Genomic DNA, 13,021 nt, shown 5'->3' on the forward strand with positions numbered 1-13,021 from the left:
CCCACATTTCTGTTGTGGAAAGTTCCGGAATCTGCGTGGATCCACAAATTTCCACCCACCCCGCGTTCCCCAAAGTCTTACGAGAAAAACGGTAACTCACTTGTGTGGGTCGGCCTAGTGCTCGCGACAGGAAACGGCGCAAAACGCATCGTGGTCACACCTCAAGTTCACAGTGAAAAATGACCCTTTTTTGGCAAAACGACTAGCTGTTGTTTTTTAACCCTAGCTCTGCGGGCACCTTGGGAAACCTAGCAAACCTATACATTTTTTAAAACTAGACGCCTAGGGGAATCCAGGATGGGGTGACTTGACTACCTCCCACCAGGGTCTGATACCCAGAATCCCTTGCCAACCTAAAAAATTGTCCAAGAAAACCCCATTTTCCCCACATTTCTGTGGTAGAAAGTTCCGGAATCTGCGTGGATCCACAAATTTCCACCCACCCCGCGTTCCCCAAAGTCTTACGAGAAAACTGGTACCTCACTTGTGTGGGTCGGCCTACTGCCCGCGACAGGAAACGGCGCAAAACGCAACGTGGTCACACCTCAATTTCGCAGTGAAAAATGACCCTTTTTTGGCAAAATGACTAGCTGTAGTTTTTGAACCCTAGCTCTGAGGGCACCTTGGGAAACCTAGCAAACCTATACATTTTTTAAAACTAGACACCCAGGGGAACCCAGGATGGGTTGACTTGACTGCCTCCCACCAGGATCTGTTACCCAGAATCCCTTGCAAACCTAAAAAATTGTCAAAAAAACCACATTTTCCCCACATTTCTGTCGTGGAAAGTTCCGGAATCTGCGTGGATCCACAAATTTCCACCCACCCCATGTTCCCCAAAGTCTTACAAGAAAAACGGTACCTCACTTGTGTGGGTCCGCCTAGTGCCCGCGACAGGAAACGGCACAAAACGCAACGTGGTCACACCTCAATTTCGCAGTGAAAAATGACCCTTTTTTGGCAAAATGTCTAGCTGTAGTTTTTGAACCCTAGCTCTACGGGCACCTTGGGAAACCTAGCAAACCTATACATTTTTGAAAACTAGACACCCAGGGGAATCCAGGATGGGGTGACTTGACTGCCTCCCACCAGGGTCTGTTACCCAGAATCCCTTGCAAACCTAAAAAATTGTCAAAGAAACCACATTTTCCCCACATTTCTGTCGTGGAAAGTTCCGGAATCTGCGTGGATCCACAAATTTCCACCCACCCCGTGTTCCCCAAAGTCTTACAAGAAAAACGGTACCTCACTTGTGTGGGTCCGCGTAGTGACCGCGACAGGAAACAGCGCAAAACCCAACGTGGTCACACCTCAATTTCGCAGTGAAAAATGACACTTTTTTGGCAAAATGACTAGCTGTAGTTTTTTAACCCTAGCTCTGCGGGCACCTTGGGAAACCTAGCAAAACTATACATTTTTGAAAACTAGACACCCAGGGGAATCCAAGATGGGGTGACTTGACTGCCTCCCACCAGGGTCTGTTACCCAGAATCCCTTGCAAACCTAAAGAATTGTCAAAAAAAACACATTTTCCCCACATTTCTGTCGTGGAAAGTTCCGGAATCTGCGTGGATCCACAAATTTCCATCCACCCCGCGTTCCCCAAAGTCTTACGAGAAAAACGGTAACTCACTTGTGTGGGTCCACCTAGTGCCCGCGACAGGAAACGGCACAAAACGCAACGTGGTCACACCTCAATTTCGCAGTGAAAAATGACCCTTTTTTGGCAAAATGTCTAGCTGCAGTTTTTGAACCCTAGCTCTACGGGCACCTTGGGAAACCTAGCAAACCTATACATTTTTGAAAACTAGACACCCAGGGGAATCCAGGATGGGGTGACTTGACGGCCTCCCACCAGGGTCTGTTACCCAGAATCCCTTGCAAACCTAAAAAATTGTCCAAAAAAACACATTTTCCCCACATTTCTGTCGTGGAAAGTTCCTGAATCAGCGTGGATCCACAAATTTCCACACAACCCGCGTTCCTCAAAGTCTTACGAGAAAAACGGTAACTCACTTGTGTGGGTCGGCCTAGTGCCCGCGACAGGAAACGGCGCAAAACGCAACGTGGTCCCACCTCAATTTCGCAGTGAAAAATGACCCTTTTTTGGCAAAATGACTAGCTGTAGTTTTTTAACCCTAGCTCAGCGGGCACCTTGGGAAACCTAGCAAACCTATACATTTTTTAAAACTAGACACCCAGGGAAATCCAGGATGGGGTGACTTGACTGCCTCCCACCAGGGTCTATTACCCAGAATCCCTTGCAAACCTAAAAAAATTTCCAAAAAAACACATTTTATCCCCACATTTCTGTAGTGGAAAGTTCCGGAATCTGCGTGGATCCACAAATTTACACCCACACCGCGTTCCCCAAAGTCTTACGAGAAAAACGGTAACTCACTTGTGTGGGTCCGCCTAGTGCCCGCAACAGGAAATGGCGCAAAACGCAACGAGGTCACAGCTCAATTTCGCAGTGAAAAATGACCCTTTTTTGGCAAAATGACTAGCTGTAGTTTTTTAACCCTACCTCTGCGGGCACCTTGGGAAACCTAGCAAACCTATACATTTTTGAAAACTAGACACCCAGGGGAATCCAAGATGGGGTGACCTGACTGCCTCCCACCAGGGTCTGTTACCCAGAATCCCTTGCAAACCTAACACATTGTCAAAAAATACACATTTTCCCCATATTTCTGTCGTGGAAAGTTCCGGAATCTGCGTGGATCCACAAATTTCCACCCACCCCGCGTTCCCCAAAGTCTTACGAGAAAAACGGTACCTCACTTGTGTGGGCGGCCAAGTGCCCGCGACAGGAAACGGCACAAAACGCAACGTGGTCACACCTCAATTTCGCAGTGAAAAATTACCCTTTTTTGGCAAAATGTCTAGCTGTAGTTTTTGAACCCTAGCTCTACGGGCACCTTGGGAAATGTGAGAAGTTGGCCTGGTATATGATGCTCACTAGTTAAAGTGATCACCTTGTACCATGCCAAGCAACCCTTATGGTGTGGTTGTAAGTCAACCTTTTCGGAATAGCTGCCCTAGTGGTAGCGTAGGCTAAGCAGTCTTTGAGGCTAAACTCGTGAAGCGTGTTAAGCCAGCTGTTTTACCAAATGTAACCCCCTTTTATACCAATGAAAGGACACCACACAGATATATATTCAAAATATATATGTATTTATTTCTTAAAGTAACCCCTAGTCTCTTTATGAGCACAGGAGCACAGATCGTCAAACAAGATTACATTAGAATACACAGAAGTTGCACTTTATATGGATAGGCCCTGGTGGCCGCTCAAACCATATACTAAAATAGTGGTATAAGTACCACGAACAGAAAAGGGAAAAGGCCTAGGGCCTCTAGAATCGCTGGGCCTACAAGGAGCTAACTTCAGTTAGTGACCAGGAGGTCCACGGGTGGCGTGTGCAGAGCAAATAGTCACACGCGTGCTCCCATAGGTTTCAATGGGTGCGTAAAAAGTACAAAGTTACTGCAAAGAGGATCTTCCGGATGGACTAGGAACTCAAGATTTGGAACACAGGCACTAGAGGGTGCAAACAGGAAGAAAGGTGTAGCTTGTCTCTGCAGCCACGTGGTCCCTGGAGATCGACGACGTCCAGGAGTCGGTTCACGAGCGGTCCCACGCAGGCTCTCACTGTCGGCGGTGTCGGCGACTTGATCGAAGCAAACAAGCCTTGGCAAAAGCAATTGTTGTAGGAGATGAAATAAGCTGATGGTTCTGACCAGCAAGGTCAGAAGGACTGCTCCTTTGGAGGGGAGCAAGGGCCAGTCTGGAGCAACCAGACCAGCGGTGTATTTCGTAGAGTTCGTTGCCAAGATGGCTACTAGCCAGCGGGCCAGCAACCGGTTAGGCGCGTCAAGTGGCAAAATGCAGAAGGGCCCCACGCAGATCGTGGAGATGCTGGAGGGCTCACCTTTGGTGCAGATGCTGCTCGGGTGTTGGGCTTCTCAGATCCCAAAGCACAACTTGGAGGGAGCCTCGGTTGTTGCACTTGTCAGCTTGTCGTGGTCGTTTCAAGATGGCTGGCTCCACGTGTCTCGGTGCCTCCACAGGTCTCCTCTTTTCAGGGACTGTGGATCGGGCGGTGAGAGGTCTGGAGGTCCAGGTCTTGTCAGTCTCTGGGCTCGGGCTCCGGCGGGAGGCGGCGGCAAAGCAGACGTTGATTCGCTGGATGGTGCTTGCGTTAGCAAGGTGGTCACTCCCTGACCACAGGGGAGATTGGCTTCAGTCCTCTGTGCAGCAGAGCATCGAAGTTCCCGTCTTCTTCTTAGTGTTAAGTTGATTCCAGGATGTCTGAAGTCTTAGGACACAGCTCCTACCTTTAAGCGGATTCTAGGGGCCGGACTACCTGCTAGGTCCCTCCCTATGGGTGGGACCAGGAAGGGGGGTGGTTACACCCCCAATCCTTTGCCCAGCTCGCCCCAGGCCCGGGACTGGTGTGCCCCAGGACCGGTTTGAACTGGCATATGCACCGAGGCTCCTTGTGAGCCACAGGCATGTCTGGTTTCTTTCAAGCCCTACCTGACCAATACACAAAATCCTGTCTGGGGTGGTGCACGCACCTCCCCTGGCAGGAAACCCTTTGTCCACACCTCCAAAGCTGGAAGGACTCCCAGCAGCAGGAGGGCAGACTTGTGTCTGTGGTGGCAGCATCCATTTTGTGGATCTGAGGCTATGTCTGATTTTACCCGGGTTTCAGGTACTGTACATGTCGTGTCCCTCTAGAAGGGTGGAATGCTAACCCCGTCGCCAGAATTGGCGAGGGGTTAGTATTCCAATTCGTATGACACCTTACTCGACATGTTTTGATAAAGCCAAACCAAAGTTAGCATTTAACCGCGAGGTTCATAATGCACTTAAGAGTATATGGTATGACGATATCTGGAAACAGTAGAAGGAAGTTGTTCCGACCACTGCAGACAGGCTCAGCTCATGCCAGAGCACCATCTCACATGGAACCAAGCACTCTGCCTTCAGGATTGTTAAGGCCTGCCATAGGAGTGACTTATAGGTTACCAGGTGTCCCATTTAAGGTTAGGTATAGGTATACTACACCTAAGTAAGAGGTGATTACACCAACTTACCCCAGCTGAGTGATCAGCCAGTTGTGTCAGATTGTTAGGCCAAGCCTGGGGTGGCATAATACATGCTTCAGCCCCTGGCAGGCCTTGGGTACACCACTGCCCTGGGTACCTAGTGTACACTGGTACAGGGGCTGACAGGGTGATCCACTTCCAATTGGTTATGCACCTAGGGTGCATAGTTTTAATTTAGTAGAGAGAACAGCAGGCTGGGGGTCTGATTGGCAGGCCCACAGCCTCAATATGTCAAAAACCAGTGAAGCAAAAAGCAAAAATTTGGGGTGACCATAGGATAGCAGACCCTACTCTCCTACACAACCCCCCCCAAACGCTGGGACATTAAACTAGCCTTGACCAGTCTCGTCTTCATGTCCTAAGTGGAAGTACCTGGAGAGACCATCTGCATTCCCATGGTCAGTACCTGGCCGGTGCTCCACTGTAAAGTCCATCCCCTGTAGGGAAATGGACCACCTAAGCAGTTTGGGGTTTTCACCCTTCATCTGATTTAGCCACAAGAGGGGCTTATGGTCGGTCTGAATCTTGAAGTGAGTGCCAAACAAGTATGGCCTCAGCTTCTTCAGGGCCCACACCACAGCAAAGGCCTCCCTCTCAATAGCTGACCAATTCTTCTCTCTGGGGGTCAACCTTCTGCTAATAAAAGCAATGGGTTGGTCTTGACCATCTACATTAAGTTGTGACAGCACAGCTCACACACCCAACTCAGAAGCATCTGTTTGGACAATAAACTCTTTGGAGTAGTCAGGACTTTTCAGGATAGGTGCAGAGCACATGGCCTCCTTCAGGTCATCAAATGCCTTTTGACAGCTTACTGTCCACTGAACCTTTTTGGGCATCTTCTTGGATGTCAGATCATTAAGAGGAGTCACAATGGACCCATAGTTCTTAACAAACTTCCTGTAGTACCCAGTCAAGCCCAAGAAAGCTCGAACTTGAGTCTGGGTGGTTGGAGGGGACCAGTCCTTGATGGATTGTATCTTACTCTCCAGTGGTTGAACTTGGCCTCCACCCACAAGGTGACCCAAATATACAACCTTACTCTGCCCTATCTGGCACTTAGTAGCCTTGATAGTGAGGCCTGCCCTTTGCAGAGCCTCAAGAGCCTTCTTCAGGTGGATCAGGTGATCCTCCCAGGTGGAGCTAAAGACAGCAATGTCATCAAGATATGCTGCGCAAAAGTCATCCAACCCAGTAAGGACTTGGTTCACCAGCCTTTGGAAGGTGGCAGGTGCATTCTTCAGACCAAAGGGCATCACCACAAACTGGTAGTGCCCACCTGGGGTTGAGAATGCTGTTTTGGCCTTAGACTCCTCAGCTAATCTGATTTGCCAATAGCCAGCTGTTAAGTCAAATGTGCTCAAAAACTTTGCAGAAGCTAGTTTGTCTATGAGCTCATCTGCCCTTGGAATAGGGTGTGCATCTGTCCTGGTGACAGCATTGAGACCCCTGTAGTCCACACAGAACCTCATCTCTCTCTTGCCATCGTTGGTGTGAGGTTTGGGGACCAGAACCACTGGGCTAGCCCAGGGGCTCTCTGAGGGTTCAATGACACCTAATTCCAGCATTTTATGTACCTCAGCCTTTATACAGTCCCTGACATGGTCAGGTTGTCTGTAAAGCTTGTTCTTTACAGGCAGACTGTCACCAGTGTCCACCACATGGGAACGCCAGTCAGTTTGACTAGGTATCAAGGAAAACATATGTGAAAATGATTGTAGAACCTGTCTACATTCAGTCTGCTGATGGGCAGTGAGGTTGCCTCCAAGGGTCACTCCTTCCACCGAGCCATCTTCAGGGTTCTGAGACAACAGGTCTGGGAGAGGGTCACTCTCTTCCTCCTGTCCCTCATCTGTAGCCATGAGCAAGCCCATGTCTGCCCTGTCAACATATGCTTTAAGCCTGTTAACATGGAGTACCCTGTGGGGACTCCTGGGAGTTCCTAGGTCCACCAAGTAGGTGACCTCTCCCTTCTTTTCCAGGATTGTATGGGGTCCAGACCATTTGTCTTGGAGTGCTGCTGGGGCCACTGGCTCCAACACCCATACCTTCTGTCCTGGCTGAAACTCAACCAAGACAGCCTTTTGGTCATGCCAAGCTTTCTGTAAGGCCTGGCTTGCCTCAAGGTTTTTGGATGCCTTCTCCATATACTCAGCCATCCTGGAGCGGAGACCAAGTACATAGTCCACTATGTCTTGTTTAGGCTTTTTGAGAGGTAACTCCCATCCTTCCTTCACTAAACACAGTGGGCCTCTTACAGGGTGCCCAAACAACAATTCAAAGGGGCTGTAGCCAACTCCTTTTTGTGGGACCTCTCTGTAAGCAAACAGAAGGCAGGGTAGAAGGATGTCCCATCTTCGCCTGAGCTTTTCAGGTAATCCTTTGATCATACCCTTTAGGGTCTTGTTGAATCTCTCAACAAGCCCATTGCATTGTGGGTAATAAGGGGTGGTGAACTTGTAGTTGACACCACATTCCTTCCACATAGCTGTCAAGTATCCTGACATAAAGTTGGTACCTCTGTCAGATACTACCTTCTTAGGATCTGGAGAATACTCCAAGCAGGGCCCTGGCCACAACAGGAGCTGTAGTGGTCCTAAGGGGAACTGCCTCTGGATACCTGGTGGCATGATCCACTACCACCAGTATAAATCTGTGCCCAGATGCAGTGGGAGGATCCATGGGACCCACTATGTCTATTCCCACTCTTTCAAAGGGGACCCCCACCACAGGTAGTGGTATTAGGGGGGCCTTTGTTGTGCCACCTGATTTGCCACTGGCTTGGCAGGTAACACAGGAGCGACAAAACTCCTTTGTATCTTCATTCATATGAGGCCAGTGAAAGTGAGGGACAAGCCTGTCCCAAGTCTTGTTCTGGCCTAAGTGTCCTGCTAAAGGAATATCATGGGCCAAGGTAAGAAGGAAGCCCCTAAATTGCAGAGGTATAACCAACCTCCCGGTAGCACCAGGCTTGGGGTCTCTAGCCTCTGAATAAAGGAGCCCTTCATCCCAATACACTTTATGGGTACCTTGAGCATTCCCAGCAGCCTCAGCAGCAGCCAGCTGTCTGAGGGGTTCAAGAGAGGGACAGGATAACTGAGCCTGCCTCAAGTCAGCCCTTGAAGGTCCCCCTGTCCCCAGAAACTCAACCTGATCAGGTTCAAGCTCTTCAGGGACAGTTCCTTCAGGGTCCTCTAGATCAGCTTCCTGGGAAGGCTGATCATCACTCTGAGGCAGGGGGGAAGGCACAGCCTTGACCCTCCTGTTCTTCTTCTTGGTAGGTGCTTGGTCCATTGTTCCAGGATCCAAGACCTGAGGTTCAGTGAGGCACTTTTTGGCCTGTGACCTGGTCACAGCAAGGACATGTGATGATATACCTAACATCTCTGCATGAGTCCTGTACTCCACTTCTGACCATAGAGAACTGTCTAGGTCATTGCCCAACAAACATTCTACTGGGAGGTCTGCACTAACCACAACCCTTTTGAGGCCAGTTACCCCTCCCCATGAGAAGTTAACAACTGCCACACTATGTGAAGTAGTGGCATTGCTGGCATTGGTCACCAGGTAGTTCTCACCTGGTATGTACTGTCCAGGGTCCACAAAGCCTGGTGTCACCATAGTGACACTGGCACATGTGTCCCTGTAGGCTTGAGCCACTTTGTCATTAATTAAAGGAGTCTGTCTGTACTTGCCCAGGTTACTGGGGCTCACAGTCAGGGACAAATTAATGTCCCCATCACAGATCAAGACTGCCTGTGTCAGGGTTCTGTCTAAGTCAGAATCTCCTTCAGTTCCCATAGTGATTCCCACTACACCCTTTGTCTGGGGACCAACACTGCTAACAGTAGTACTGGGAGCAGGTGCCTTAGGGGCAACAGTGATGGGGGCTCCACCCTTCTTACAATCACTAGTCCAGTGAGTTGTATTCTTGCAATGATTGCACCAGGGTTTCTTTTGACCTTCTTTCTTCTTTCCCTTGGATTGTTGTTGGGACCCACCCTCCTTAGCAGTAGTTTGGGGCCCTGTTGAAGACTTCTGGTCTTTAGATTTCTGATCTCCACCCTTTTGGTCTGTTTTCTTCTGATCACCCCCTTGGCCCTGGTTCTGGTTCTTTTGCTTAACCCTGGTTCTGACCCATTTGTCTGCCTTCTTTCCCAATTCTTGGGGAGAGGTCAGATCAGAGTCAACCAAGTGTTGATGCAGTTGCTGGTTTTGACAGTTATTTAAAATCTGTTCTCTCATCATCAAATTATACAATCCTGTAAAATCAGATACCTTACTTCCCAGCAACCAACCCTCCAAAGCCTTAGTGGCACATTCAATGTATTCAGACCAGTCCTGAGTCTGTGTCTTTTGGGTGTCTCTGAACATTAACCTGTACTGTTCAGTGGTTAAGCCTAACCCATCAACCAGAACACTCTTCAGGACCCTGTAATTTCTGACATCCTCTTCTCTAACAGTGAGGAGTCTGTCTCTGCCTCTTCCTTCAAAGGAGAGCCAGAGGATTGCTGCCCACTGGTCTTCAGGAACCTGCTGTACTTTGCAGGCTCTCTCAAGAGCAGTTATCCATTTGTGGATGTCATCCCCACTTTTGTAGGGGGGCACAACCTTAGACAGGTTCCTATTATCAAAGACCCTATCTTTGTCCTTAGGGACAATGCTGCCACCAGTGGGTATAGACCCACTCTCTCTAGGTTGCCTAGCCTTGTTCAGTTTTTCTTCCATCAGGGCTACCTCTATCTCCTGCTTCCTGATCCTCATCTGGGCTTCCTGCATTCTGGCCTCATGTTCCCTCCTCTGAGGGGTGGTCATCCTTTTCCTGGAGTGACCTTGAGAGCCTCTAGAGGCATGAGAAGCATTAGAGTCACCTGAGCGATTCCTTTGCCTCCCAAGCCCCTGGTTAAGTCCACTGGGGAGATCCAATGGGATGGTCCCATTGTCAGTCCCCAATAGCCTTAGTTTAGCTGGGCCAAGTATAACACTTGGCACTGGGCTAGTTCTCCCTTCATCATCACTACTTTCTGTATCCTCCCCACTTTCCTCCTCTGTAGTATGGTTCTCATCTAAGGGATGGCTATTGGAAAGGGGTACTTCTGTAGCATCTTCAGAAGGGGGGCCTCCTGTTCCTGACCCTAAGGGGGCTAACTGGGAAGTTTTTTTGAGCTCTCTCTGATTTTCATCATTTTGCAAGAGTTCTCTGAGCTCAGCAGAGGTAGGGTTCTTGGGCTGTTTAAGGCCTCTAAGAGTTGCCAAATGCCTGAGCTCATTCTGATTAAGGGTAGCAAAGATGGATGGTGCCCTCTGGGGGTCACTCTCAACAGAGATAGGTACATTGGACCCCTCTGCCCCAGCCATTGCTCTTAAGTGTGGGTGGATGTGTTGCAATCTACCTACACTTGGGTTTACCTACTAAACCTATCTAGTAGTTGTAGTCAGGGTGTGCTACTCCCTTTGCTCTACAACAACTAAGTTCAGTAGAACTTATGTATATCTAATCTTGTTTTATATGTACCTACAGGTACATATGTGATCTTTCAATTGGTAACCAAGAGATTACAATGGTAAAACACAGCAAGCTCAAATCCAACCGCTGCTCACCAATGTGAGAAGTTGGCCTGGTATATGATGCTCACTAGTTAAAGTGATCACCTTGTACCATGCCAAGCAACCCTTATGGTGTGGTTGTAAGTCAACCTTTTCGGACTAGCTGCCCTAGTGGTAGCGTAGGCTAAGCAGTCTTTGAGGCTAAACTCGTGAAGCGTGTTAAGCCAGCTGTTTTACCAAATGTAACCCCCTTTTATACCAATGAAAGGACACCACACAGATATATATTCAAAATATATATGTATTTATTTCTTAAAGTAACCCCTAGTCTCTTTATGAGCACAGGAGCACAGATCGTCAAACAAGATTACATTAGAATACACAGAAGTTGCACTTTATATGGATAGGCCCTGGTGGCCGCTCAAACCATATACTAAAATAGTGGTATAAGTACCACGAACAGAAAAGGGAAAAGGCCTAGGGCCTCTAGAATCGCTGGGCCTACAAGGAGCTAACTTCAGTTAGTGACCAGGAGGTCCACGGGTGGCGTGTGCAGAGCAAATAGTCACACGCGTGCTCCCATAGGTTTCAATGGGTGCGTAAAAAGTACAAAGTTACTGCAAAGAGGATCTTCCGGATGGACTAGGAACTCAAGATTTGGAACACAGGCACTAGAGATGTATTACTACACTTGGGCACAGGTGTGCCAGCTTTACCTCACCCACAGGAAGCGGGTGCATAGGCCTCGAAGTGCGTCGGGTTTCTTCTATCTGTTCCGTGGAGCTTGAAGACAAAGATGCTGCAGGCGGTCGGTCCGGGAGAGATGCAGTGGATCCAAGAGTGGATCGGAGATGTTGAAGACCTGTAAGCAGAGGGGACAGTGTTCACAGCCACTAGCCAGTGACCGGCGTGGCACCAGGTGGGTACCAGGCAATGTCGGGTGCAAACAGGAAGAAAGGTGTAGCTTGTCTCTGCAGCCACGTGGTCCCTGGAGATCGACGACGTCCAGGAGTCGGTTCACGAGCTGTCCCACGCAGGCTCTCGCTGTCGGCGGTGTCGGCGACTTGATCGAAGCAAACAAGCCTTGGCAAAAGCAATTGTTGTAGGAGATGAAATAAGCTGATGGTTCTGACCAGCAAGGTCAGAAGGACTGCTCCTTTGGAGGGGAGCAAGGGCCAGTCTGGAGCAACCAGACCAGCGGTGTATTTTGTAGAGTTCGTCGCCAAGATGGCTACTAGCCAGCGGGCCAGCAACCGGTTAGGCGCGTCGAGTGGCAAAATGCAGAAGGGCCCCACGCAGATCGTGGAGATGCTGGAGGGCTCACCTTTGGTGCAGATGCTGCTCGGGTGTTGGGCTTCTCAGATCCCAAAGCACAACTTGGAGGGAGCCTCGGTTGTTGCACTTGTCAGCTTGTCGTGGTCGTTTCAAGATGGCTGGCTCCACGTGTCTCGGTGCCTCCACGGGTCTCCTCTTTTCAGGGACTGTGGATCGGGTGGTGAGAGGTCTGGAGGTCCAGGTCTTGTCAGTCTCTGGGCTCGGGCTCCGGCGGGAGGCGGCGGCAAAGCAGACGTTGATTCGCTGGATGGTGCTTGCGTTAGCAAGGTGGTCACTCCCTGACCACAGGGGAGATTGGCTTCAGTCCTCTGTGCAGCAGAGCGTCGAAGTTCCCGTCTTCTTCTTAGTGTTAAGTTGATTCCAGGATGTCTGAAGTCTTAGGACACAGCTCCTACCTTTAAGCGGATTCTAGGGGCCGGACTACCTGCTAGGTCCCTCCCTATGGGTGGGACCAGGAAGGGGGGTGGTTACACCCCCAATCCTTTGCCCAGCTCGCCCCAGGCCCGGGACTGGTGTGCCCCAGGACCGGTTTGAACTGGCATATGCACCGAGGCTCCTTGTGAGCCACAGGCATGTCTGGTTTCTTTCAAGCCCTACCTGACCAATACACAAAATCCTGTCTGGGGTGGTGCACGCACCTCCCCTGGTAGGAAACCCTTTGTCCACACCTCCCAAGCTGGAAGGACTCCCAGCAGCAGGAGGGCAGACTTGTGTCTGTGGTGGCAGCATCCATTTTGTGGATCTGAGGCTATGTCTGATTTTACCCGGGTTTCAGGTACTGTACATGTCGTGTCCCTCTAGAAGGGTGGAATGCTAACCCCGTCGCCAGAATTGGCGAGGGGTTAGTATTCCAATTCGTATGACACCTTACTCGACATGTTTTGATAAAGCCAAACCAAAGTTAGCATTTAACCGCGAGGTTCATAATGCACTTAAGAGTATATGGTATGACGATATCTGGAAACAGTAGAAGGAAGTTGTTCCGACCACTGCAGACAGGCTCAGCTCATGCCAGAGCACC

Source organism: Triturus cristatus, chromosome 1_1 (genome assembly GCF_964204655.1).
Source record: "Triturus cristatus chromosome 1_1, aTriCri1.1, whole genome shotgun sequence".
Classification (NCBI taxonomy): Eukaryota; Metazoa; Chordata; class Amphibia; order Caudata; family Salamandridae; genus Triturus; species Triturus cristatus.